This window comes from Salvelinus fontinalis, chromosome 20, assembly GCF_029448725.1.
Source record: "Salvelinus fontinalis isolate EN_2023a chromosome 20, ASM2944872v1, whole genome shotgun sequence".
Lineage (NCBI taxonomy): Eukaryota > Metazoa > Chordata > Actinopteri > Salmoniformes > Salmonidae > Salvelinus > Salvelinus fontinalis.
Genome location: NC_074684.1, coordinates 22224753 through 22252500, shown reverse-complemented (window position 1 = coordinate 22252500; position 27748 = coordinate 22224753). Strand labels below are relative to the sequence as shown.

The 27748-nt window shown below is 42.4% G+C and overlaps 1 pseudogene; it reads right to left on the bottom strand.

The window, feature by feature from the left end:
• Window positions 1–27748, bottom strand: part of LOC129817119 (mediator of RNA polymerase II transcription subunit 23-like) — a 56866-nt pseudogene that overhangs the window by 14602 nt on the left and 14516 nt on the right.

Sequence of the window (27748 nt, the reverse complement as noted above, 5' to 3'; positions counted from 1 at the left end):
CCTCTATGTCCAGATAAAACAAGGTAGGAGTGGAACAAACAGAGGCTTAACTAAACTCCAGCTGATAGGAGTCAGCAGCTTGGGCTGGCAGAGGCCTGGGCTGAGGGAGGAGGCAGGACTGTGGGGGTGGAGGGAGGAGGAGTGAGAGAGAGGAGGGTAGATGTGTCCCAATTATCTCTCTTTCCTCCCAAAGTGTACACGTGTTAACTTCACATCACTCATTTGAAAGGAAATGACTGGTATGGTGGAAACTGCCACTTGCCCATGCCTCCACCAATCGAATGCTTTTAGATTTGTGGGAAGTAATGAGTGTACAATTTAGGAGAACAGAGATTTAATTTGGACGTACCTCATGACTGGAGGACAGGTAATCCAGGCCTTACTTGGTGAGGAGAGTTAGAAGCAGAGCTATTGGAGAGAGACAGGACCAGGCTGGAGAGAAAGAGGACAGTTGATCCAGCCTGGGCTGAGAATCCAGAGAGCTGTTGGTACCAGGACTAAAGAGGCGGAAAAAAGCTAATCAGGGGGCTACTGGTATCAGGACTAGAGAGGTGGAGAACAGCTAATCAGGGGGCTACTGGCACCAGGACTAGAGGGGTGGAGAACAGCTAATCAGGGGTCTACTGGCACCAGGACTAGAGAGGTGGAGAACAACTAATCAGGGGGCTACTGGCACCAGGACTAGAGGGGTGGAGAACAGCTAATCAAGGGGCTACTGGCACCAGGACTAGAGGGGTGGAGAACAGCTAATCAGGGGGCTACTGGTATCAGGACTAGAGGGGTGGAGAACAGCTAATCAGGGGGCTACTGGTATCAGGACTAGAGGGGTGGAGAACAGCTAATCAGGGGGCTACTGGTATCAGGACTAGAGGGGTGGAGAACAGCTAATCAGGGGGCTACTGGCACCAGGACTAGAGGGGTGGAGAACAGCTAATCAGGGGGCTACTGGCACCAGGACTAGAGGGGTGGAGAACAGCTAATCAGGGGGCTACTGGCACCATTACTAGAGGGGTGGAGAACAGCTAATCAGGGGGCTACTGGCACCAGGACTAGAGGGGTGGAGAACAGCTAATCAGGGGGCTACTGGTATCAGGACTAGAGGGGTGGAGAACAGCTAATCAGGGGGCTACTGGTATCAGGACTAGAGGGGTGGAGAACAGCTAATCAGGGGGCTACTGCTACCAGGACTAAAGAGGTGGAAAACAGCTAATCAGGGGGCTACTGGCACCAGGACTAGAGGGGTGGAGAACAGCTAATCAGGGGGCTACTGGCACCAGGACTAGAGGGGTGGAGAACAGCTAATCAGTGGGTTACTGGTATCAGGACTAGAGGGGTGGAGAACAGCTAATCAGGGGGCTACTGGTATCAGGACTAGAGGGGTGGAAAACAGCCAATCAGGGGCTACTGGTGGGTCTTCATTGGGTATGAGGGAGAGCTATCCGATGCTGGAGTGGTGCCAGATGGTGTGAGCCAGGGCCAGCACGCAGCTGCAGTACATCTAAGAGTAGGACTGGTGGCAGGCGGTCCAGAAGTGCGAAGGGGTATCCCACCCACTCAGTCTCTGATGTGAGGCACGGGCTGCCCAGCACACTCATAATACGGTCCTGCAGGACCACCCAGTAAGGCTCCTAGAGAGGAAAACATACAGCGTTAAGCTCACTTATTTGCAGACTTTAGTGAAGCTTCCAGACAGGAGTCTGGAGGACAGATGAAGTAATGTTTATTTGGGTAAAGCCATCACACTTGTCTAACTGCCCAGAATCTCACAGTGAGCAGTAAAATACCACAATTTATGGGCCTTGTCATTCATGGATAGTTGAAACTTGATCATGCGAATGGGGAAAAACAAGTTTGCTGTATGCCATGAACTACATTCCTGATCTATAACAAAGCCTGTGTGTGTGCATGCGTGCGTGCGTGCGTAGAGAGGAATCTTACAGGCAAGGCAGTGATCACTAGCATTCATCCAGGCACATATGTTCCCCCGAGGCAACAGCAGTTGGCTGTTAAAAGGCACATGACATCAGGAGGCGTATCCACACACAACATAACAAAACACAACACAGATACATACAGCCACTGTCATCTAGAGGGGCACACAGGTCTGACTGAGCTCTGTAGAAAACTAACACAGCAGTGATTCAGCACCACTTCAACATGACTCATCATCCATTCCTCACACAAGGCTTCTGCATAATAACAGGGACTTTTATTTATTTATTTTACCCGGCAAGTCAGTTAAGAACAAATTCTTATTTACAATGACAAACCCAGACAACGCTGGGCCAATTGTGCGCAACCCTATGGGACTCCCAATCACAGCCGGATGTGATGCATCCTGGATTTGAACCAGGTACTGCAGTCTCTTGCACTGAGATGCAGTATCTTAGACCACTGCACCACTCGGGAGCATTTTACACATGCATCAAAAGGACAGTGCAGTCAGAATATATATGTTTTTAAAAAATGTATATAGTCTAGAGCCCGTTCTTCGACTTTTCCCCCTCTCAATGACTGGTTAGCAGCCCCTGTTCGACCTACGAGCATTGACCCCATGCTGACCTCTTGAGGACGACGCTGAGCAGAGCGTTGCCAATGTCCTTGCCGGGCACTGCCAGGACCATCAGCTCTACACAGGTGACATGCCGGGTTGGGGAACTCGTTGAACCTCCAGTCACAGTTCGGGAATGGCCCGACAGTCAGGGAGAATTTAAAACTCCAAAAACAATGACTTTAGCAGTATATATTTTGTTATGTTTGAGCAAAATAACAGTATTAGTCTTGGCAAAATGCATAGAATTGCAGGAAATTTCTCTCGGCTCCATGGAAAAATTTGTAGAATTGTGGAAAATACATGCTATACCAGGCTGTGTACACAATCAAAGCTACAGACCACAACCATTCCCCCTCCCCTTCCCTCACGTGAAACTTGTAGAGTCCTCCCAGGTGGTCCAGGAGCGTCTCCGGGCCGCAGCTCCAGGAAGCGGTGGATGACAATGTTGAAGACGAGCAGGATAAGGAGGCACACGTTACCGAAGTAGATGGGCAGGTAGTGGGACTGATGCTGAATGGGCGGATTTACATGCTCCGCCTGACCCTCAAGCACATGAAATGTCAAACGCTGTAACTGTATCATCTTTAAGCTTTATTAAAAGAGTATGTTTGATAACAGCAAAACACTAAGTGGTCAAACCAATAGTCACCACAGCAGAACAGAACGAGAGACAACCCATTTCCACTGCTCAGTTAAAGAACACAGTTGAGCCAATGTAAATATCAAATTGAAACAGGACGAATCGTCAACAGGGAATGGAGCAGGCTGAACAATAGTGGCCTCCCGTTGACATTCACGTTCTTATCGCCTTGAGCCACTCTGTGCCTAGTGGTTCTTTCAAACTGTCTTTCAGGCAACGCTGCTCTTTTCATGCTAGCAGACAGCACAGTTGGAGCCAGTATGGTACCTTGTGGTAGGTCATGTGCTTTGTGTGCCAGTCGCTCTGCAGCCACGGTTGCGGTTGTCTTTGGGCTTGAGGAGGAGGAGCTGGATGATAAAGTAGCAGACCTGGGCCTCGTCACCCTCGTGACTCCTCATGGCCTGGACAGGAGAGGGAGAGATGGGAAGAGGGGAGAGATGAGTAAGGGAAGTAATGGGAAAGAGGGAGGTTAATAGGGAATTAAACAATTGTTTGATAGCTGCTGAACCGACACAGATTAATATTGAACAAAGAAATATGAATGTATGTTATCACAATGTAATTGAAGCTTCCAAAGACTTAAATAGAGGTCAAACATATGACTGGACCATAGTTCTAAATCTGTTTGTCTCATCCTTAGGGATGGATCGAAATTTACAGAATGGTTACCTGGAGGAAAATCTTAGTCCCGGGGAGGGTTTAGTCTTTTTAAATCTAGTCCAGCAGAGGGTCATGTAATTCGTAATTGATGAAATTTCTGAATTTAGAATTAGTTGCTTATTAGGCTACAGTATACACTGAGAATACTAAACATTAAGAACACCTGCTCTTTCCATGACAGCTTTTATCTGGTCAGTCTATGCTCCCTTATTGATGTCACTTGTTAAATCCATTTCAATCAGTGCAGATGAAGGGGAGGAGACAGGTTAAGGCCAAGCACCACAGGCTAATAGGGATTTTTTTTCTTATTTCGTCTAGTCAGAGTGAATCTTTACCAGTTGAAAGTATACATAAATACAACATTATTGTATTACAAGATTGATATATTTTAACATTAAAATATGCAAATGAGACTACCTCCGTTAATATGCGCTAATTTGCATATTACGACAATCCATTTTTTTAAACACATTGCTTCAAGGCAGAATTTTTACATTTTATTATTGTGATAAGATACTCAATGGTCATACTTTTACAGATCAGTTTATCAAAATATTGATAAACACTTCACATGTATGACTGATGCATATTGTTCATATATTTACATATAAAATGCCACTTAAAATCAAAACGACACAAGATATAAAAAAAGCCTCCGTAAAAGTATGACTATAAGACCTAAGAACCTGTGTGTGGAATAATGTGAATGTACGTCCTTGGAAGACTGAGCAGAATGAATTGGCGCACGGGAAATATGTCATTTTCAGAAAATGGCCGATAAAGATAGACTAATGCAATTAAAATGTACTTTCCATAAATATGACCATTTGTCACATTAATTAAACTCTTATTCATATATCACTTCAAAATTGACAAATAAACATAAAATATACCTTTTACAAATAAATACATTAGCATGTTTAATACATTTCTTTCTAGCAATAGAGCATATGCTTTGAATACTGGTCTGTTGGGCAAATATGCAGTTTTGGGCAAATTCTCATATCGCTTTGCTTAATTTGTCACATACAAGTATTTTGTATGGCTGTTGAAATGTGCAGAACATTAATCAGCTATGCCTGCCCCATATGTAAGGTGTAGGAGTACAATTACACACATGGATAACATAGAAATATAAAAGATAGCTGAACATTGGAGTAACGAGCCACATGTTGACATAGATCATGAGACCGTGGTAATGGAAATCTACTGGGGGACGTTCTGACCCTCTGACCCTTGTAGATTCTCCATTGTGTTGACAGATTGCCCAGACATGTTGGTGCCAGGGTGTTTTGACACACTAGATTTATAGTCTACTCATTCCACTAGAAAAGCATACATACCAGAGAAATATGCCTGAGATGGCTGGACACTAATGAACAAGAAACACATAGTCTGCTGATTCCATTCGAGTGAAACTGACCAGACACATAGACGCCTATAAGCAATTGGATGCCCTAGAGAGGGGGGGGCACAAAGAGTGCATTGATTTAGTGGTGAAGAGAGGGGATACAGAGTAGGGTCCGGCCACCATTATAAACTGATTGAAGGCAGATGGTGGGGAATGACTTCATAGGGGACGGACAATACTATGTGGGTATAAATATAAAGGACTGGACTTCTGAGAGGTGTGTGTTCGGTGGGACTTCCGAGATGGTTATACTATTGTAAATAAAAGCATGTTTTGATTTCACAAGTTCTGATAAAGCGTTATATTTCTGAGATGATTTTCCACGACATATTTGGCGAGCTTGCCAGGAGGGACAGGGACTGAGATATGGCGATCAGGGCTGGAGATAGTTTCTTTGGACAATCTTGCAAACACTATGGCCACAACTATAAAAAGGTAAGCTTGTTCTTACATAGTTGAAATGTTTGTATGGATTGCTTCAGAGATTCTGTCTCAGCGAGAGGGGCGCCATGTAAGTCTCTCTTTCAAATTTCCTAAAAAGAAACCAGTAAAAACGAAAGAACTTTTGAATTCAAATAAATTTGCATGTATGTGTAATTTGGGGAATTGTATTAAATATAAATGCATGTGCATGTATAGAGAATGAGTGAATAGGCGATGTGAACTTTGCTTGTGTTAGGTGTTTAGTGGAGCATGCGCTCGTTCTGATTAGACCGTTCGAATGTGTAGCTTAAATGATGTGCTTGTTTGTGCCATCTGGCTGAGATGGCTGGCTATAATGTGGGACAGCCCATACGGTAAAAACAGATAATGTAGGTAGAAAATCCTGTGATACCTCTTCAATAAAATTAGTAGAAGGAATGCTTGGACAGGTTACTTATGAATAATGGCTCTAAAGATAACAGAGAACTGCATAAATAAGTAGTTAGAAAGCCACCGCTCTTTAAAAAATGAACATTTTTAAAGAGGTCTGATTGGGTGGATATTTAGTAAATAAATACTTCATGGATACCGGCCCAGAACGGGGGACTGAACGGATGAATATTTAGAAGGCAGGAAAAACGTTAGCCCGAATGTGCGGCGTTCAACTGCAAAAGTAGCTTATAAATATTTAGAAGGCAGGAAAAACGTTTGCCCGATTGTGCGGCGTTCAACTGCAAAAGTAGCTTATAAATATTAGGTTGTAGAAAAAACGTTTGCCCGATTGTGCGGCGTTCAACTGCAAAAGTAGCTTATAAATATTAGGTTGTAGGAAAAACGTTTGCCCGATTGTGCGGCGTTCAACTGCAAAAGTAGTTAATACGGTCAAAACATAAATCAGTAGTTAAATAAATATTTCATGGTTAACGCTCTGAAAGGAGGACTGTACGGATGAATATTTAGGACGTTTGCCCGATTGTGCGGCGTTCAAATGCAAAAGAAATCCTGCGAATAAAAAACCGCTCTGTCTAGCTAACAGGGTTTTGTAATTCAGTAGGTCACGCCACAATACTACTCTAATAAAAGAAGAAAAGATCAGTATTGGGGGTTGGGTAGGATATGAAGACAAGCTGATCCGATTAGACAGTAGTCTCTCGTCATATCGTAGAAATCCTATTAGCCTAGGCTTATGTTGAACAAAGGGATTAAGTCAATAAAGAAAGGACTGAGTTGTTTTGAGGTAAAAACAAAGGGATTGAATGAACGGATGAAACATAAAAGGATGAATGATAATGTTGTAAGAAATGAGTAGATCTGTGTAGAGATAGAACATTAGGAAGAAAGAAAGGACAGGTTGGGTTGGGTTGTGTGTGTGTCTGTAACCAACTGCTGGTAGGAAGAGGCATGCGCAAGCCTCTCTGACAGTTAACTGAGTGTAATTTGAGAAGGAGAGTGCAGTTAACTGCTATTAGGCAGATGGAATGAAATTAAGGAACATCGAAGTAAAATAAGTTATAATCAAGGATAAAAACACTGATGTGATAAAGTAATAAGCGACCATAGTAGAATACTAAAAAAGGTGTTAAAATAAATAACCATAAAGATAATAAAAGAGGATTAAACCAAATAGTGTGTAACAAGACAGAAAGTAGAATCGTCGATAAATTGAAATTGTACTATAAAGTTAAAAACGAATCTAGGTTAGTTAAGATAAATAGTGATAAATAGTGAAATTCAGGACAGATTAAGGATTCACGAACGGTGTAACAAAGGAAGAGGAAAAAACAGGCCGTCGATCACTCTGTACCCACAGAGACTGCGGTCTAAAAATAGCCTGAAGGACAGAGACCAGAATATGAGAGGTTTGTTTCACTAAAACCGTGAATCGGGAATTAAACAGTAAAATGGGATAAAAGACAATGAAATAAAAAGAATATAGGGGAGAGGTAAGAAAGTATAGACAAAATAAATTAATAAAGGTAAAAGTAAGACGTTAGATAGAGATCTTAACGGAGCGGGCAGTGGACTGGTGTGACTCAGTTGGTAGAGCATGGTGCTTGCAACGCCAGGGTTGAGGGTTAAATTCCCATGGGGGACCAGGATGAATATGTATGAACTTTCCAATTTGTAAGTCGCTCTGGATAAGAGCATTTGCTAAATGACTTAAATGTAATGTAAATGTAATCATAAAATTGATTAGAATTATAAAATTAATAAATAATGATATCTGTAAAGGGGAAAACACAGTGATATTTGAAGTATTGTACTAGAATAAGACATTAAGTCATCTGTAGTATTCAGAAATAATGTCTGTACTATATAGAGCGTGGTTTGAGAAGAGAAATTAAGTGATGTGACAAATGCATTTTTAATTGGAAAGGGGATTCGCTCTACCTAGGAAAAATAGTAAATAAAAGGTGTATAATACATGGGAGTATTTAGGAAAAATAAATAAATAATTAGTGGCATGACAACAAAATGACTGTTTCCATAGAATAGGGAGAGAAGGACACTATTACCTGATAAACAGGATAAATAGGACAAGGGAATTAAACAGTCACATGGGACCAAAATGTGAAGCTCGATTTGCAGGCGTTCTGATGTCAACATTATATGATCAGAAAATACATTGCGATGAGGTTGTGTGTGTGGTTCCTCTAGTCCTCGCAGACGTGCGGGTGATTGGCAGAACTATTGACAAGATCTAAGAACCAATAAGAAAATAGCTCTCTGTTCTGGATATAGGTATATCGGGTATGGGAAAATTAGTGTAATGTGACATTAGAACTTAGTACGGTAGTAGGAAATGCCGCTATACAAGAGTTTATATCCTTGTCAAAATAACAAACAACTAATCGGTTTGAGGTTAGTGAGAATGGAATTTTTTACTTGTCGGTGTATAGTCTCTGAGCGAACAATGAGTGTTTCATAGAGATTACAGTTTATATGTGGTCAAGAAGAAGTATTAGATCACGTTTGACTTGACATCTAGTAAAGTAACGATGGAATATTAATTGTTAGACATTCTATACCACAATTCTCTGGAACTGTTAAAGACGCTTTAGAATAAAATCTATGGATAAGTAAAATTATTGGTTTGCTGACTAAAAGGTAACATTGTGAATATTAACGATGTGTACACTTTCTTTTCCAGAAAGAATAAGGGAAAAAAAGGGTTTTCAATCTTCTCTGGTCAACAATGTCATTGGAGACTAATTAACTGCTTTCCACAGTAATTAAAGTCAGCCGCTTTAAAAATAAAAATATCTGGATAAGGCTAAAACATGGAGTTCTGGATGAGTGAGTTCAGTCCCTTTGCCATTATTGGCTTATGATTCACTAGTGAGTACACCATGTACTGGGAATGAATATGCATTAGTAGATATATTGGAAGGGTTTTTTCCAATTCAGTTTCAAATTGGGTATGCAAAAGGATGAACATGTTTTTGAAAAATGTATTTAAGTTGCTCCTAAAGAAAGGGGGAGTGGAAACATATTAATGGTGTCAAAATGCCCTGAATCCTAGGAATTTCCTGTGAAAGACTGATCACCTTTTACTAGAAATTGTTGGAACAGGTGGGATTTACTTATAAAATGTTTAAGACACCAGACTCTATTCAAACTGTATAATTACTTTGAAAATCTATTATGTCCCTGGGAAAATTATGAAGAGTTGTACCCTTAAATTGAATAAGTTATTCAAATAGGTTTATTTTAATTTTAATTTTTGATATAACATGGGTTCATAGGTAAAACTATCAGTTCCTTGGGGTTATGGTCTTTGGGTAAATACACAAATGTGGTTTGTTCATTATGCATATAAAAAGTGTTGAAAGTTATTCCAACGGGTTTATTGGAGTGTGGGTTTGTGAGGGTTTTTGTTGATAAATACATCATCTGTAATTCATCTGAGAGAACACTGGTGGAATAAGGGAGTTATCATAAGAAGGTGACGTCAGAATGCTTTAAGGCATGGGAGAGAATATCACTACAAGTGGGTGTGGAGCTCAAACCCACCCTAACCGACTGAACAGTGAGGGACAACTGTGTCTGATGACCTGTGAACTGTATCTAAAAAAAAAGACATGCTGAAATGATATGGGCCAGGGAGAGTAATGACTTAAAGGCTTGGGGTACTGATCTTTTTATTATCAGGCCACAAATGAGAGAAAAACTGAGACAACGGGGCTATTGGAAAATAGATAATACTGGTATTTAAAGTGTTTAGTATAAATGTTAATTATTAAAGGGATGTTGTGTATTGAATAGATAAGGTCAAATTTGAGTTAAAGTAAACACTAAGGACTGTTATCCTGATTATTGGGTTGGAAAATGTATTTAAGAAATAACTGTTTAGTTATTTAGATATAGAACTGTTTAAATTTAATAGGCCTAGGGAAGCTCTGGAAACTAATCCTGAGACAAGGTGGTTGACAAAACTTACAGAATATTAGATTAAAGTTTTTTTATTTTTTTGTTTTATAATGTCATTGGAATTGGAATGATAAAATCTAATGTTTAATTGAATAAAAAGATAGTATGTTGTGCGATGATACCCAAGAATGAAGAAGAAAGAGACCAATAATAACAGGGGTATAGAATGAAACAGATGGACGCTTTCTCCAGGTTTAATTACATTACGAATAGTGGAAATTTATTGCAAATGTGTAATTATTATAATTTTTTTTCTCTTTTTCTCGTTTGGTCAATTTATTTTTGTTTGGAGGAACATAAGGTTGTGTATATGTTCCTGAGGAGGGACTGAAATTGATATAAATGATATATAAATTGACTTAAGGATGTTTTAAGTATGTATCAAACAATGGCTGTTATGGGTTAGGGGACTCATAAATGAAGGTAATGGTAGTGAAGGGGTGTTATTTCTAGAAACTATGTATAATAATAGAGATAATTCACAGAAAAGGAAAGACAGCTGACTGTGTAAAATATAGGGAAAATTCTAAAGTAAATAGAACAATTCACATATCTAAAGATATGGTAAAAATAATAAGTGGTGGCATTTTGAACACTAGATCAAAAGTTTAAGAAACTTATTACTCAGTTTTGATAGGATTGGATATTAATCCAACTGGAAGACATTTGACTGATTACATGTTATTATACAGCAGTTGATGTAGGGAACATCATTTGACTATCATTGAATATTTCTGTGGCAGGAGGCCAGGTATTTGAGGCAGAATGGTTACATAGGGCTGTTATTAAAAATTAAGATTTAGTGATTTTGCTAATGTTGTCAGGAAATAACCCATGTGTAAGTGTGTATGTCCTCAGGAAAAAACAGCCAGAAATGGAAGGGCTTGGGCTGCATTCTGGAGACTGAGTGTACATCAAGATACACCAGGCTGGTGGTATATTTCTTACAACACTGCAGTGGTAAAGTTCTTCATGTCTCTCTTTGGTGGGTGCATAAGTCTCACGAGAAGTAAGGTCCAGCTGAATAATGGGTGAGCTTGAAAACACCATGACAGAGGATGTGGAATCAGAGAGAGAAAAAGAGAGAGACTAGATTCCACTATAGACATACTGGGTTGAGTTTGGAGGCTACTTGTTTTATTTTTAATACATCATGTGAAAGAGAATGGATGATAGGATATTATACTCTAAACAAACATGTTAAAGGGATTGATATGAAAGCATATACAGTGTTGAATTAATTCAAGAAGAGAGAATGTTAATTGTAGGTTATGCACATGATTATCAGTTGAAATGGAGTAGATGGGAAACTAAGTAAAAATGACATGATTTGGGAACACCTCTCAGAACCTGGGGCCGAAAGGGGAAGACTGGGTGGAAGCATGAGGAAGCTTTTTAGGGCTTTTATTTTTGTGGAGTCCAGCAGAAAAGTATCCTGGAGGCATAGAGTCAGGTAAAGAGAGAGTGGGAATTGTCATGGTCTCAGATTTCAGTTTGCATGAATATATTTATGCATAACACATAACATTGTCAATGCTGTTATGTTTTGTCTGTTGTTTTCCAAGTCTTATGTTTAGGAAACCAGAAGGAGAGGGGTTCGCCAGCTTCAACTGGAATGTCTGTTTGTTGTGTGATGAGTGATGGAAGTAAGAGGATGTATGGTGCAATCATAGAACAGAGGCCATAAGTCTCTAAGTATGAATGCTTCACAGAAAGTAGGCAGAAACCTGAACCAGGATGAGAGGTTCTGCGTCTGATGATCCAAGGGGACCAGAAGGACCTCTCCCAGTGATACCAGGAGATCTAGTCCACGTTGGAGGGATCCGGAGGAAGTGGGATCAACCGAGGAGAGATGGACCCTATGAGGTGGCCAAAGCAACAAGAACGGCCGTCCAAGTGAAAAGAAGCCAGACGTGGTACCATCTGAACCGCTGCAGCTGAGTCCCAACAGAGAGAAGGATACAACCACATAGAGATGAGGACACAGAGGATGCTGATTCACCAGGAGGGAGCAGGAGCAGCGGAAACGATTGAGACGCCAGCGAGGAGCCAAGAAAACAGCAAATCAAGTGAAAGCCAAAATACGACAAGTGCACCGACTAATGCACCCAGAAGAGGAGGAGAGGCCTCACAAGGAACAGAATAAGAACGTTTCTTCCCTAAAATTGAAACTCTTCCAGATGGAAGCTAAGTCCGGCCTGAGGAGGGAGCCTCAGGTGAAGAAAGAGGAGGAAAAGTCCCGCAAGCTGAAGAAAATGGGGATTACCCTACAATTGACTTTTAAACTTTTGAATGGCCTCCTTTACAGACAATTGATGTTAGAACAACAAAAGAATAATGACATTGACATAACAGAAGTAACAGTGAATGCTAGTATAGAAATAACAGACTAATGCACAATCAAGATGTATGGTGGGAGCAGGAAGAGAAGAATGGAATCAGCCGAACAATCCAAAAAGACTGACAAGGTTAGAATCTATGTTCCACCTCAATTTATAACAGAAGCAGGAGAACTGAAGTCTATCTCAATCATAAGGATCAAACCCTTACCGGAGATGGCACTCTGTGGATGGACACATCACCAAACAAAGGGACAAGTCGTTTGGGATCCGAAAGGATGTGACCTGACATTAATCAAAGAAAAAGACGAGAGGGTGCTCATCATGAATCAGATTGAACCAGTTGAAGGTGAAGAATTAATAGTTGAAATAGCAAGAACAACAGTGACCAAAGGGAGTAGCACCATGGTCATTAAGATTGATCCTACCCCTGCACCTGAACAGGAAGAACCTGTGACAACAACAAGGGTGGCGGTTGCTGTGACGACCACAGTAGCTACCACTAAGATGACATCGACCTCCCTTTCCAAGCAGTTCACTGTTCCAACAAAGCAACCTGAGACATCAGTCAGGAGAGTTTTTACTGATATTTGAAACTTTCTGATAAACTCTAATGATCTACCTCAAGATAAGAACATTGAAAAAGCAACAGAATTAGATATCAGAATCAGAACCACTCAAGGACACCACACGAGAAGAAGTAGTGAAGAAGGAGTGATACGAATGGGCTAAGTATATGGCAAACAGACACAGAATGGACAATTGTATTTTGTGAAGAAAATCACCTTTGTCTGATCTTTTAATAGTCTCTGAACCAGCATCATGTAAAAACTGTGTAAGTTGGAAAAATGACTATTGTATCAATAGAAAGTATTCTATTCCCTTGTGTGACAAAATGTAGGATTGCTCTGGGTAAGCACTAGGGGTAAAACTATGTTGAATGAGACCATGATGGGAGACAATGATTGTGTTGCCTATAATATTAGAACTGAATTAAATGTACCTTAATTAGACAGAGGTACCGTGGTTAAAGGAAAATATGAATGTTTTTACAGACACCACACCGAAGGAATTGATGTAGGAAACACCACTGTAGAAGTGATACTATTTGGGTGTTGGAGAATGTGGGAGTTCGTAAAAGTAATGATAAAGGGTTGATTATGAATAGAAAAGGGTTGTGTGGTCACATAACTCAGGTTGCGCCATCTCTTACTATGTTGAAAAATCAAGACAGAGGTATTGCTGATAGTTTTTTCCACACATCCAGAAACTAACTGTTGAATGTATTGCCTGATGGATGGATTGGTCCTTGTGCCTTAGTTAGAGCAATTAAATAGGTTACTATTATTGAATCACTCCATGATGACTATGTTAAACCTAGAGTTAAAGTGGTTTATGATAAGGATCCTGAGGTATACCTTAATGCAATTGGACTGCTTAGAGGTCTACCTAGGGATTTCAAGGCCAGAGATGAGGTTAAATCAAGATTTGAATCTATATTTCTGTGGATAATACCAAATAAGAACTTAAAGTGGGGATTCATGTTTGCTAGGATGACCATCATGTTGGGAGGAGGGTTGTTGGCTTTGGGTATTGCATTTTGTTGTGTTATACCCCTGGTAAAGTCAATTGTGGTTCAGACAACAGTTAAATAGATGTCTGTAAGGAGAGATGACCCTCCTGTGGTGATTGATCCTGTACCGGGAAGCCCAGGCAATTATACCAATAAGTATGGAAAGCCTTGCAATGCGGTTGGAGGACATCTTGACTGCCCCTTTGGTAACCCTAACTGTCTCTATGAAGTGATTGGGGGTGGGGGAGGGGGGGTCATGCGTGTCATGGTTTCCATGTATATGTTCAATTACCCAGTTCAGATTAATGTTTACTCATACATGTCCACAAAAAGTGTCATTTGCGTCACAATTGCAAGTGGTGTACAAAAATTCATGAGGATGGTCATAACCATCACCCGGAACCTTTTTTCTGTGCCAAGTGTCAAAAAGAAGATTGTTTTATTTGTAAGGATGAGGACTGTGCTCCTAGATAATGGGGTTTAGCATTTTTATTTTGCATAATGCTTTGTGTTCTTTGTATGTTTCTTTGAATTTTTATATATATATCGATGAACATATATATTTTCTTTTAATTAAAGTTAGTTTTGCCTTCTAAAAATAGGATCATTTTACAAAAACATGTTAGGTGACAGAGGGTATTCCGGTTACAAGTGTCTATGGACCATGTATTAAATCATCTAACAAAGGTTGGTAGGTGTATGCATGGGGGGATAATGTTGAAATGTTTTGTCTAGTTAGGTTTTTATTAATGTTTCTAATTGGATCTTTTACTCCTATTTTAGTTTTAATCATTTGGAGATGTTTGGTCTAGTTGGTTTATGTGCTTTATTCTGTTTTTGTATTTTCTTGTATATCGTAGGTATTCTCATTTACTATCCCAAAGTCATGTTTGTATAATTTATGTGGCTAATTAGCCCCAGAGGTGGGATTGTAGGAGTACAATTACACACATGGATAACATAGAAATATAAAAGATAGCTGAACATTGGAGTAACGAGCCACATGTTGACATAGATCATGAGACCGTGGTAATGGAAATCTACTGGGGGACGTTCTGACCCTCTGACCCTTGTAGATTCTCCATTGTGTTGACAGATTGCCCAGACATGTTGGTGCCAGGGTGTTTTGACACACTAGATTTATAGTCTACTCATTCCACTAGAAAAGCATACATACCAGAGAAATATGCCTGAGATGGCTGGACACTAATGAACAAGAAACACATAGTCTGCTGATTCCATTCGAGTGAAACTGACCAGACACATAGACGCCTATAAGCAATTGGATGCCCTAGAGAGGGGGGGGCACAAAGAGTGCATTGATTTAGTGGTGAAGAGAGGGGATACAGAGTAGGGTCCGGCCACCATTATAAACTGATTGAAGGCAGATGGTGGGGAATGACTTCATAGGGGACGGACAATACTATGTGGGTATAAATATAAAGGACTGGACTTCTGAGAGGTGTGTGTTCGGTGGGACTTCCGAGATGGTTATACTATTGTAAATAAAAGCATGTTTTGATTTCACAAGTTCTGATAAAGCGTTATATTTCTGAGATGATTTTCCACGACAAAGGCTGTCTTTGAGTTGTTGCTGGTGCCGCTTTACTTTCTTGACCGTGTCATGGGACCTGTGCCTACGCTTGGCACACTCCATTGAAGCAGCATCAGCTCTCACAACACGCCTCGCATCCTCCTCTCTGATTGCTTCCAGTGTCACCAAGGTGCTGTCAAGCCACAATTTGTCCATCACATTTGATATAGCAGTGGCTCCCTCATTGAAGGTGGCTACTGCCATACTGGCTGGGATTTCGTCCAATGTGGCTTTTGCACACTAAGACAGTTTTGGGGCATCGCGACCATATTAGAGTTCAGACATTCATTTGCATTCTGGGTTCCTCCGCGCTGCATTCTGGGTTCCTCCGCGCTGCATTCTGGGTTCCTCCGCGCTGCATTCTGGGTTCCTCCGCGCTGCATTCTGGGTTCCTCCGCGCTGCATTCTGGGTTCCTCCGCGCTGCATTCTGGGTTCCTCCGCGCTGCATTCTGGGTTCCTCCGCGCTGCATTCTGGGTTCCTCCGCGCTGCATTCTGGGTTCCTCCGCGCTGCATTCTGGGTTCCTCCGCACTGCATTCTGGGTTCCTCCGCGCTGCATTCTGGGTTCCTCCGCGCTGCATTCTGGGTTCCTCCGCGCTGCATTCTGGGTTCCTCTGTGCTGCATTCTGGGTTCCTCCGTGCTGCATTCTTTTGAGGAGGTTGTCATTTGACATCCTATGATATAGAGGTACCATTTTCTGTGCAACCTTTCTATTCAAAAATGTATGGCCTCCATGGTTTTTGTGACTAGGTGGATTTTCACAATTTTCTAGGGCTCGCTGGTACCAGCACCAAGATGACGAACATCTACCGTGATTAGGGATTTCATCTGTTGACATGGAATGGACAAGACCAGCTCAGATAGCATTCTTCATGCCCTCTACATCACCCTGGTTATCAAGAATCTCAACCCTGTAATAGTTTTGCAGACTCTTACATTTTTGTGTAGTGAGTTTCCCTACACCTCTCCCCCCAAGGTGTTTCTCTGAACTAAGTTTACGAAGCGCTGTACCCATCCTCTTGTGGGCATGATTGATGCATTCTAGTTCCCCTTTCTCAATGCCTGGGTAGGGATCTAATTTAATAACTGCATTGTATGCAGTACTGTCACCATCTGAGAGCATCTCGGTGTAACGAAAGTGGTAGCGACTGACTGATCTGGCCCACAAGCATTTAGCTGATTCCTGCTCCATTGCTTTGCTCGAACCAGATACGTTTTGAGCACAGTCATCTGCATGTGAATCCTTCCATTCCCTGAACTCCCCCTCACTAATTCCACTTTTCCTTTTCATCACACATGCATGGCAGTATGAAGACAACACCTCATAGTCTATCACTAGACCTGTTGCAATGCCTATGCACACACCTATCCCGTAGTTGGAAGTGAATCCTCTCTTGTGCAAAGTGCCATCAAAGGATACATGATTGTCTATGTCTATGATGGTATTGACTGTAGCCCTCTCTGAATCTCTGCAACTAAAGTGTGTGTGTGGGGGGGTACTTATTATGATGTCTGTCGACATTACAGTCATAACCGCATGACTAAATATCAGCATGTTACCCTATGTAAATATTAGCATATCAGCATGTATTTACTTTATGTAAAGATCATTTCTCTGTAATCACAGTAGGCTACAGCCATATGACAATGTAGGCCAATGTGACAGTCTCATTGTATAGTTATGTTTTCCTATCACTCTGTTTATTCACTTTGAATACATTTGCCGGAGCAAGGAAATCTATACACAGCAAGTCACCTGACAGTAATGGGCTACACTCCACTTTTATTTACCTGGCACTCTCTTGTCATGTCTCTGATATGAGCTGAGACACAAGGAAGGAATCCCTAGGACTTATTTTCTTAAGTGCTGCATAACCAAGTCCAAGTTCGTGGGCTAGAAGAAAAATCCTCATATTTATGTCAAATGCCACATCTCCCCTGGAGCACTCCTGCAGCCTGGAGGAAGTGTAAACACTCCTTCTAAATGCATCACGATCACCTTCACAGTGTGCACATTGTATCATGACAGAATTACAGAATCCCTGGTTGGTGGGGTCAATAGTGATTTTCAGTCCAGTGTGTAGACACTTAGGGCAAATTAAATCATGTACAAGTTGGTTTATTTGTGACGTGGAATAAAAGCCACTGTTGGCTGGCTGTTGACTGGTTGATCGCTGCTAGCTGTCATCTTCGTCTCAACTCATTTGCGTCTCGACGCGCTGCTGCCGGCTACCTCCTTTGGCTCATCTACCTGTACTGCCACTGCCTCGATCGGCTGATCAGGCTAATTTTTTCAGGCAATTTTTTTTTCTTCTGATCGGCTGATCAGGCTAAATTGACCGATGGAAGCAAAATCAAAATGTTTGCCTGTGGTGCCTGGCCTTAAAGAAGGAGAGTCTATGCCCCCAACAAATTGAGGCTGTTCTGAGAGCAACTCAATATTAGGAGGGTGTTCCTAATGTTTGGTATACTCCGTGTATATAGACGTGTGCCCGATGCAGCTTTTCATCTCTGATTCTCCGCTGGGCTCGCAATATCAAGTGCGCCTATATTGTGGTCTCAATCAAATGACCCATGGCCTATAGGCTACAAAATGCATGACCGGGGGAAGCACAGAGCCAAGTTATATGTCTAAGATCGCTGCTGGGATGGTGTAAATCCAACTAGGCTGCATTACAAACTGCAATGGATATTCCAATCTAGAGCTCCGGCCTGTTCTGCTCTTGCTGATCAAAACGTTTTGTGTGCTGCCTAACAAATGCTGTGCTGTGTAGGCCTAGGGTGGCAGTTCAGGACGAATGCCAGGCTTCTTCCACTCTCTTGCGTGCCTATAGCCTATGTTTTGTTCAGTTTGAGAAGGAGAACCGGAGGTCAACGTTGATAGCTTGCTACTACTAAAATTGATTTTATATAACGAACAATATGTTTCTTGCCCATGATGTATTTCTCAGAGTTATTGCCTTCACAATAAGACAAATTTGAGTAACTTACACTGTGGTGCTGAAACTTGAAGCAGCAGCCGTGGCATAATAGGGGCGGCAAGTAGCCTAGCGTTGGGCCAGTAACCGAAAGGTTTCTAGATCGAATCCCAGAGCTGACAAGGTTAACATCTGTCTTCTGCCCCTGAACAAGGCAGTTAACCTGTCTCTGTCAGGTCAGTGTATCTCCTAGGCCATCATTGTAAATAAGAATTTGTTCTTAACTGACTTGCCTAGTTAAATAAAGGTTAAATAAATCAGAAATGGACAGCTCATGGTGCTGTAAGTAGGTAAATTCGAGTAGTCATAATTCATTTAAACAGTCTTCATTTTAATTAGACTTTAACAACAAAGAGGGATTTGTATTGTAGCCTATTTCTTCCTATTTAATAAATAACAGGTAGGCCTACCTGTTTGATAGACGGAATTAGGCTATTGTCACGCCCTGGCCTTAGTATTCTTTGTGTTCTTTATTATTTTAGTTAGGTCAGGGTGTGACATGGGGAATGTTTGTGTGTTGTTGGTTTTGGGTGTTGTTTATGGTAAAGGGGTTGTTGGGTATAGTATATGGGTTTGTGTGGAGTACATGTGTCTAGTGTTGTCTATGTATGTTTAGTTGTCTAGGAGTCTATGGTTACCTGAATGAGTTCCCAATTAGAGACAGCTGATTTCGGTTGTCTCTGATTGGGAGCCTTATTTAGGGTAGCCATAGGCTCTCATTGGTTGTGGGTAATTGTCTATGTCAGAACGTTTGTAGCCTGTGTGTGTAAGTGCACGACGTTTATTAGCTTCACGATCGTTTGTTGTTTTTGTTAGTTTGTATTAAGTGTTTCGTGTCGTGTTTATTTTTCGTCATCTTTAAAAATAAAAGAAGATGGCTTACTTTCCAAAAGCTGCGTTTTGGTCCATCAATCCGCCACACGATCGTGACAGCTATAGGCTGCTATATCCATAGATTTGTCGGTCAATTCCTCCACCCACCATGCACTCTTTAAAGAGCCTACCTCCGAGTCAGTGAAAAGCTGTTAAGTTAAAACCAGGACTCGAATTGAGGTGGTTTCAGAGGGTATGCCATAGGCCTACCTCTTCTTAAAGAAAATGTCAAAAAGGACAGGCCTACCACTTAAGACGTTTAAGAAAATAATACAAATCCGATTATATAAAGTGATCTATAACAGCGCAAACAAGCTGTAAAATACTGTCACGTGTGCTCCCTCTCGCCGGCCTCTAGGTCACCAGGCTGCTCTGTGGTATTAAAAAAGATTCTGCTAATATGTAAAATGATGTAGAATTGCATGAAATGTTTATAAAATGCTATTTTTCTCGGACCTGCAAATACGATGATAGATTTATGCAAGGCTTTTACTATAAAGGAGATATTTCCATCCCTACTCTTGTCCACGGTGCGCTATGAAACCTACTGCATTACCATGTAATGCTCACAGGACGAAGAACAGTTTCTAAAACTGCATATCTAAGGCTCTGGGCTGTCCAACACGTGAGGGTTAACAGTAGACATGTTCTCTGCTATCCACTTTGTTTAAATTCATTATTTTGGGTATAGGGGAGGGTCACGTTTCCAAGCGTTAAGACTGGGTTTAGTTCAAATATATTTAGCTAAAGGGAGGGCCATCCATTTTCATTTCAGAGAGGTCCGGTTTTCTCCATTTAACCCTTATTATAAATAATGGTCACGCCCTTACCAGACACAGGATGAGTCTGTCCAGCGTGACAATGTTGTACTTCCACACCATGTTGTTGAGGATCTCGATACACTTGTTGAGCTGCTGGCCACCGGCCGACGTGGAGAACTCATCAACCAGGAAGTCTGCAAACGTCCTGACATGGGCCACCAGAGCCTGCGCTCCTATCCTCTCCAGAACGCTGGGGCAAGACAGGACACACTGCCTGGTCAGGATGATGGCCTCACCTCACAACGAATGCACAGACACGTCAAATTGGCATAATGTACTGTAACATGGCTCATTGTTTACTATGAGTCATCATTACTAGTCTTCTTCTGAATTCAAAAGGCCATCTGTCAATAACAAGATGATTTCATGATTCAACGCAAAGCTGTTATGTCAAACACTATCAGCACCCTTAAAACAATCATCAACACCAACAACCACCAAACAGCTTTCTGACACCATCTGCCTCTAGTGTGTGTGTGTGTGTGTTTGTGTGTGTGTTCCTCAACAGCATCCAGAGAGAGAGCGCCTGGGGCCCACAGCAGCCCCTTCCTCTTCCCAGTGGTAGTTCCCCCTGCAGACCCCTTCCTACCACCACACCCGGCCACACCACAACCACCACCACTGGCATCTCCCAATCCCCCAGGCTCCAGCTTCCTGGTAGACAGGCCCTATTTAGAGAACAGGAGAACAGTTTTACTGTAGCAGCTCTGCTGCATTACAAGACAGTCATTACCAGACTTCCAGTCACTGGAAGAGCGAGCACACTTTCCCCTCCAAAGCCTTTAGCCACTTCTTAATTAAAAGCCCCTTTGGAAAATAACTGAGGCTTTCACTGGCGGTAAATCATTTTACAAATGGCGGTGTGCGGCGCTTGACACAATGCTCCAAAAAGCCCCCCATGACTGCCTTCTCGAGGAAAGCCATCACTCTCTGCTGGGTAGTGACGTAAAGAGCACAGGCAGGTTTACAATAGAAAAGGCTTTATTCATTCCTGACACTCAAACTCTGTGGCGGAAAGAGGGTTCTTTCCTACAGATGAGAGATGGAGGGAGAATTAGAGAGAAAGTGCCAGGGAGGGAGAGAGAAAGAAAAGGGAGGGAGAGAGAAAGAGAGAGAGTAAGGGAGAGGGATATATAAAAAAAGAGAGGGATGGATAGAAAGTGCAAGGGAGGGAGTTGAAGCGTTAAATAACATTTCGCAGAAACTCTCTCCAGAGGGTTACACAAACAACAGCCCTTCACAGACCCATTATCACTCCTCCTGCCTGGTGATAAGCAGAAAGGCTCTGATCTCCAAACCCTTGGCCTGCAGAGAGAGCAGACATCAGATAGAACATAGCCTCTGTTGAACAGTAGTTCTCAGCACATGGCTTGCCATGTGGCTCCAGGGATTGGTTGTGAGGCTGTGCTGATTTTTACACTGTGAGAGGGAATCCACAACAGCACTTTAGCAGCACGGCGCTGGCTACAGGTTGTCAGTCAGACTCCACAACTTCTGCTTCAGAAAGCACGTTAAAACTGCCTTGCTAGTATAGACTGGTGATTATAATTTTTTTTTTTTTAAAGATGGTAGCGGCAAGAAAGCTGTATCGGTGCAGTCAGAGATAGTGGAGAGTAGAGATTCACATTTAGCCAAGTGCAGCGTTTGTGATTAGAATGACAAGTGGGCTGTAGAGGAGTGTGTGTGTGTGTATGGTCAGGCTGTTTCCATCCACACAACGTACAGTTATAAACAGGGGTGTGCCGATCTCGTCAAACTACTATTCGTCTCCGTCACACTTGATACTCATAATAGGATTCACTCATGATCGGAAAACCCAGAAGTGTGCTTTAAATGCCTGTAAAGCCTATATCTCAAGTGCACATTACTGCACTATCACTCAGAACGCATCTCAGAGCGTTTCCACTATTTACCACAGCCACCGAGTAAAAATGGGCTATATAGAAAATTAAAATATATATAATAATTTAAGGTTAGGGTTAAGCACAAGGTTAGCAGTGTGGTTAGGTTTAGGGTTAGGTATAAAATCTGATTTTAAGAAGATACATTGTAGAAATAGGCAGGGTTTATGACTTTGTGGCTGTGGTAAATAGTGATGACCATCTCAGAGTACAAAGAACAAGAACGACATATGAAAATGCGCATGATTCACTTACTTAGTTCTGTTCATATATCAATGAAATAGGCTAATAAATACCCTGATGCATGTCTAGCTATTGCTGCCTGCATTTATTCCAGACACAGATTTAGCCTGTGCCATAGCATTTGTACAATCGAAATAAACTATCTGACTTTTCACCCCCCAATTTTTTTTTTTAAGTCCCCCTCATCAATCTAAATACAATACCCCATAATCACAAAGCAAAAACAGCTTTTTAAGACATTTTTGCATATTTATTAAAAATAAATAGTATTCAGACCCTTTACTCAGTATTTTGTTAAAGCACCTTTGGCAGCGATTACAACCTTGAGTCTTCTTGCGTATAACACGACAAGCTTGGCACTATAAGGACAAGGCGAGACCCAGATTCAGACACAGGAGGCAGATGGTTTGAGTCTTTGATATGTATTATTCAATCCAAAAGGGATAGGCAAGAGAATGGTCGTGGACAGACAAAAGGTCAAACCAGTTCAGAGTCCAGTCCAGGAGGTACAGAGTGGCAGACAGGCTTGTGGTCAAGGCAGGCAGAATGGCCAGGCAGGCGGGTACGGAGTCCAGAAAACAGGCAAAGGTCAAAACCGGGAGGACTAGTAATAGAGAATAGAAGCAGGAGTATGGGAAAAAACACTGCTTGACTTGAAAGACATACAAGACGAACTGGCACAGAGAGACAGGAAACACAGGGATAAATACACCAGGGAAAATAAGCGACACCTGGAGGGGGTGGAGACAATCATAAGAACAGGTGAAACAGATCAGGGTGTGACAGGCACACCTGTATTTGGGGAGTTTCTCCCATTCTTCTCTGCAGATCCTTTCAAGCTCTGTCAGGTTGGATGGGGAGTGTCTCCTGTGTTGTCTTGGCTGTGTGCTTAGGGTCATTGTCTTGTTAGAAGGTGAACCTTCGCCCCAGTCTGAGGTCCTGAGTTCCCAGGTTTTCATCAAAGATCTCTCTGTACTTTGCTCCATTCATCTTTTCCTCGATCCTGACTAGTCTCACAGTCCCTGCAGCTGAAAAACATCCCCACAGCATGAAGCTGCCACCACCATGCTTCACCGTAGGGATGATGCCAGGCTTCCTCCAGACGTGACGCTTGGCATTCAGGCCAAATAGTTGAATCTTGGTTTCATCAGACCAGCGAATCTTGTTTCTCATGGTCTGAGTCCTTTATGTGCCTTTTGGCAAACTCCAAGTGGGCTGTCATGTGCCTATTACTGGCCACTCTACCATAAAGGCCTGATTGGTGGAGTGCTGCAGAGATGGTTGTCCTTCTGGAAGGTTCTCCCATCTCCACAGAGGAACTCTGGAGCTCTGCCAGAGTGACCATCGGGTTCTTGGTCACCTCCCTGATCAAGGCCCTTCTCCCCCTTTTGCTTAGTTTGCCCAGGCGGAGAGCTCAAGAAAGAGTCTTGGTGGTTCCAAACTTCTTCCATTTAAGAATGATGTTGGCCACTGTGTTCTTGTGGACCTTCAATACTGCAGAAATGTTTTGGTACACTTCCCCATATCTGTGCTTTGACACAATACTGTCTCGGAGCTCTACGGACAATTCCTTCGACCTCATGGCTTGGTTTTTGCTCTGCCATGATCTGTCAACTGTGGGACCTTTTATATAGACATGTGTGCCTTTCTAAATCATGCCCAATCAATTGATTTTACCACAGGTAGACTCCAATCAAGTTGTAGAAACATCTCAAGGATGATCAATGGAAACAGGATGCACCTGAGCTTAATTTCACGTCTCATAGCAAAGGGTCTGAATACTTACATAAATACGCAATTTCCCTTTTTTTCTTTGTATTTATTTTTTTTTAAACTGTTTTTTCTATGCTATTACGGGGTATTGTGTGCAGATTGCTGCGATTTCTTTTTCTTTATTATTATATATAATTTTAATCCATTTTACAATAAGGCTGTAACGTCACAAAATGTGGAAAACGTGAAGGGGTCTGAATACTTTCCGAATGCACTGTATGTGCGTAAAGCGCACACTGGACACGAGTTGTGACGTTTAAACTAATTTGGAATTGTGAACGTTTAGAAAAAATTCCTAACCACAATGCAGTTATCACAAAACTACCACTAACAGGTCCGGATCATAATAATCATAAAGGCAAACATTTAAATTAAACAAATACCTAATGCAACAATGCTGTAACTAGGAGGAGATATGCATCTTTCAAATGATTTGCCAAGGATATAAAGTGCACCGCACGTCGTTATCGGCTGCCATAGTTGGAAAAATGGCAGAGTGAAACAAGAAAGCGAAAGCAGCGAAGTCTTGAATAGCAATACTTCGAGAAGTTAAATGAGAAGGTGATGAAATTCAAACTTTGCGAGGTGCAATTGGGCTACAGTGGCAGTACAGATGTAATGCTGAAAGGGAGGCACCGTGAGACCCAACCCATTGCTGGCAGCAGTGTCATAAGGGACAGAGTGAGAAAATCCCAGTGCTGATTACAGAAATGATTGCAGTTGATATGCAGCCATTGTCAATGGTAGAGGATGTCGTGACAGTTCTGATGGATCAATTTTACAATGATTGCTCTGCAATTACAAAGCGCAATCTCTCAAACGCCATATGTGGCGTTAACAACAGATTGTTGGACGTCTATGAACACGCTGTCATATATCACCGCAACGAGCCATCACATTAATGAGAAGTGGGACATGAAGTTCCATGTTATTACCACTGAGAACAAGGAGAGGCACACAACAGAGAACCTAAAACGGTATTAATACCATCGTTGCCCAGTGGGTGGGGGACAGCAGTAAGGTAGGTAGCCAGCCAGGATCATGTGGATTAAACTGCATTGCCCCCTACCGGTCATACACAGGACCATATCTGAATTGTAAATTCCCGTCATTTTATGTTATTCATATCCACCACTCTTGACAACTGTGTTTCTGAACGTGCGGAAATAATTGTGCGTTCTGATACCTGGCCCAGACCGGTTTCAGGGACCTCGGCAACCAGTAACTTGCCCCCATTGACCAAGCCACTTGGGGGTACTGTTGCCACAGTAAATGCTTGGGGAGGAGGGCCCCGAGCCAAACAACCTTTTTGACGAAAAAGGCTCATCCAAATACATCCGCCTGTCCCTCTCAGGAATCCAGAGAACCGACACGTTTATTTGGAAGCACTGTGCTAGGATTAGCCCTTGTTAGTCTCTGGAGTGAAATAACTCGCCACTCATCTGTAAAAACTTTAAACAGGGGTAAGCGACACTTCACCGCTGCAGGGACAGGAGATAAATACCTTCATCCAAACCTGGAGGAACTCTGCTTTGGGAGAGAAAACGCCATTAAAGGCACGTTTACCACCAAATCCAAAGATGACTGATGTCAACAGATTCTCACTTTGAAAATACTCCAGAGCATATCAGGAATAGTGCATAATCTCTGCCAGCGAAACCAGCATGAGCCTAACTCGGCTGGTTAGTCTTTTTGAACTGACTCTTACCACTGGCCATCTTACTCAAACAAGGAAGCACTGGCTACGAAATCAAATCAAATCTAAGTTTATTTGTCACGTGCGCCGAATACAACAGGTGTAGACCTTACAGTGAAATGGTTACTTACAGGCTCTAACCAATAGTGCGAAAAAAAGGTATGTGTGTGTAGGTAAGTAAAGAAATAAAACAACAGTAAAAAGACATTTGAAAATAACAGTAGCAAGGTTATATACAGACACCGGTTAGTCAGGCTTATTGAGGTAAGGTATGGTTAAAGTGACTATGCATATATGATGAACAGAGAGTAGCAGTAGCGTAAAAAGAGGGGTTGGCGGGTGGTGGGACACAATGCAGATTGCCTGGTTCGCCAATGTGCGGGAGCACTGGTTGCTCGGGCAAATTGAGGTAGTATGTACATGAATGTATAGTTAAAGTGACTATGCATATAAGATAAACAGATGGTAGCAGCAGCGTAAAAGAGGGGTTGGGGCGGGCACACAATGCAAATAGTCCGGGTAACCATTTGGTTACCTGTTCAGGAGTCTTATGACTTGGGGTTAAAAACTGTTGAGAAGCCTTTTTGTCCTGGACTTGGCAGTCCGGTATCGCTTGCCATGTGGTAGTAGAGAGAACAGTCTATGACTGGGGTGGCTGGGGTCTTTGACAATTTTTAGGGCCTTCCTCTGACACCGCCTGGTGTAAAGGTCCTGGATGGCAGGCAGCTTCGCACTACCCTCTGAAGTGCCTTGCGGTCAGAGGCCGAGCAATTGCCGTACCTGGCAGTGATGCAACCGGCCAGGATGCTCTCGATGTTGCAGCTGTAGAACCTTTTGAGGATCTCAGGACCCATGCCAAATCTTTTTAGTTTCCTGAGGGGGAATAGGCTTTGTTATGCCCTCTTCACAACTGTCTTGGTGTGTTTGGACCATTCTAGTTTGTTGTTGATGTGGACACCAAGGAACTTTAAGCTCTCAACCTGCTCCACTACAGCCCCATCGATGAGAATGGGGGCGTGCTCGGTGCTCCTTTTCCTGTAGTCCACAATCATCTCCTTAGTCTTGGTTACGTTGAGGGGAGGTTGTTATTCTGGCACCACCTGGCCAGGTCTCTGACCTCCTCCTTATAGGCTGTCTTGTTGTTGTCGGTGATCAGGCCTACCACTGTTGTGTCGTCTGCAAACTTAATGATGGTGTTGGAGTCGTGCCTGGCCATGCAATCTTGGGTGAACAGGGAGTACAGGAGGGGACTGAGCACGCACCCCTGGGGAGCTCCAGTGTTGAGGATCAGCGTGGCAGATGTGTTGCTAACTACCCTCACCACCTGGGGGTGGACCGTCAGGAAGTCCAGGAATCCGTTGCAGAGGGAGGTGTTTAGTCCCAGGTTCCTTAGCTTAGTGATGAGCTTTGAGGGTACTATGGTGTTGAATGCTGAGCTGTAGTCAATGAATAGCATTCTCACATAGGTGTTCCTTTTGTCCAGGTGGGAAAGGGCAGTATGGAGTGCAATGGAGATTGCATGATCTGTGGCCCTGTTTGGGCGGTATGCAAATTGAGTGGGTCTAGGGTTTCTGGGATAATGGCGTTGATGTGAGCCATTACCAGCCTTTCAAAGCACTTCATGGCTACAGACATGAGTACTACGGGTCTGTAGTCATTTCGACAGGTTGCCTTTGTGTTCTTGGGCACAGGGACTATGGTGGTCTGCTTGAAACATGTTGGTATTACAGACTCAATCAGGGACATGTTGAAAATGTCAGTGAAGACACCTGCCAGTTGGTCAGCACATGCCCGGAGCACACGTCCTGGTAATCCGTCTGGCCCCGCAGCCTTGTGT